Here is a 2,447-nt window from a genome sequence, read left to right as displayed (position 1 = left end):
ACACATGAATATTTTTCAAAGTTTATGGCTTTATTGGAAAAGTAGTACATTGCCATTTACCGAGGTCTTTATTCAAAATTCTTCTCAAAGAAGTGCGTGAAATGTTCAAGTTTTGAGAACGATGGCGAGTTGATGTTGATGGTTGTTCAAGCACACTCTGAGCAACAGCAATAATGTTTTCGGTTGATCTTACTGGATGAGCATGTGAATGAGTTGCTTTATCCAATAAGAATCCAGTTTGCCGAATTCGCTTCACAAATTGATCCACAAACTGCGTTGAAGGCATTTCTTTTCTACCAAATTTTCCACGTAAATTTCTTACAGTTTAGGTTGAAAACTCACCACTTTGGAAGTAAGTTTCCAATATTTCCCAATTTTGTTCAAACGTATAGCGACCCATTTCGTAAATGTCAAACAAAAAACTAAATTTCTGATACGTTATAAATGTTATTATGGCTTTCAAACTCAAAATAACCGGTAGTTGAAATTCCAAACGCTAGATGGCCCCTGTATAATGGTTCAATAATTTAAAAAATTTATTTTATCTAACAACGTCGAAAATAAGAGACATCGCATTGTATATTGCACTTTATTCATATATTATTTAATTTTTTTTTTGGACCGAACTCTCGACTATAATTATGAAAAGTATTTTTCTTATTTAATTTTAAAAAGTATTTAATTACTAATTGAATAGATATATTTACATTGTACATTTTTAACTTTCACTTATATCAATATTGTATTGTCTTATCAGATTATATTTTTCTGTCATTCTTATAATCTTACATTCATAGCTATAATGCATTTATAACTATATTTCGTTCTGGACACCAATATATAATCATATACCGACGTTCTTTTGCTGTACAATTTTATTAACACAAAGATTCTTTAATTATTGATACCAACAGTTAGATGTCTTGACATTGCGAAGTATATTTTCATTTGCCATCGATCGTCCATAATATAAGTTTTTACTTTTCTGACAAATTCTAATGTATATATTTTATATATGTTACTGTTTAGTTTAACTAACAAGACGAAAATTCTTCTTCATTTATTGATACCGATAATTATATAGTTATTTAATGCGAAGTATATTTTCAATTTTCGATCGATTTTATGTTATATTTTTTTACCGTTTAGACATGTTTTGTAAATATTGATAATAATCAGATTGTGATTGAAAAGTTTGTTGTTGTTAACTGGCATTATTAAATTTTATAATTAATTTATTAAGACATTTTTTACTTATCTGCCAATTTTATATAGGTCAAACTTCTGGCTTGTAGCCCTTTTTCTTTTAATTTACTTTAATTTTATTGAGTGTATAATACAAATCTTAATAATAATATTAGGTGTACAACTTTGCTTCCGCCGTTTTTTTCTGAAATTCGAGGCTTTATTGTAAAAAACTGATTATACATTTATGATTTAAAGTATTGTCCATCGCTGACCACTACTTTCTCTCATCTTTTGGGTAGCGTACGAATCCCGCGTCGAAAAAACTGGTCATCTTTTGAAGCTATCCACGAATTAATTCAATTTTTTATTTCTTCATAAGACCGGAAGTGCTGGTCAGCCAGGCCGTGTGCCATTGATCGAAACAAGTGATAGTCAGAGGAAGCAACGTCTGGAGAATACGGCGGGTGGGATAGGACTTTCCATTTAAACGTTTCCAAAGTATGTCTTGACCACTTTCGCAACATGGGGTCGAGCATTGTCATGCTGCAAAATCACTTTATCGTGTCTCTCGTTGTATTGCGGCCGTTTGTCTTTCAATGCTCGGCTCAAACGCATCAATTGCGTTCGACAATACCGATCGCCTGTGATTGTTTCAGTCGGTTTTAACAGTTCATAATACACTACGCCGAGCTGGTCCCACCAAATACAGAGCATAACTTTGGACGTCAAAATCACCGTTCTTGAAGCGTTGAAACCACTCACGACACGTTCTTTCACTAATAGCGGCCTCACCATAAGTATTTGAGAGCATTCGATGAGCCTCAGCCGCAGATTTCTTCATATTGAAACAAAAAATTAAAACCTCCCGCAAATGACGAGAATTTGGCTCGTAAACTGACATTTTCAATCGAGAATAACTTTATGATGCAGACACAAATGGACTAATGTTTCTATGGGGTTATGTTAACAGATGCCCAAGTTTATTGTATGACGTTTATGATCTATTTATTTCGACCACCACTTACCGCTAAAGCCATCTATAGGAAAACGGCGGAAGCAAAGTTGTACACCTAATAAAAAAAAACAAGAAACAAGCTTATAGGATATTAATCATAATTAAATTTAATATGTTAGAAATATTAAAATTTCGAACAAAATTGATTTCGATTTTAGAGAAGTCTCTAGTCTCAGTCGCATATAAATACAAAAGACAAATTAAATTGAAATATGATGAATATACAAAGATAAAATATTAATTG

This window comes from Atta colombica, unplaced genomic scaffold (genome assembly GCF_001594045.1).
Source record: "Atta colombica isolate Treedump-2 unplaced genomic scaffold, Acol1.0 scaffold260, whole genome shotgun sequence".
Classification (NCBI taxonomy): domain Eukaryota; kingdom Metazoa; phylum Arthropoda; class Insecta; order Hymenoptera; family Formicidae; genus Atta; species Atta colombica.
This window is presented reverse-complemented; position numbering follows the sequence as displayed.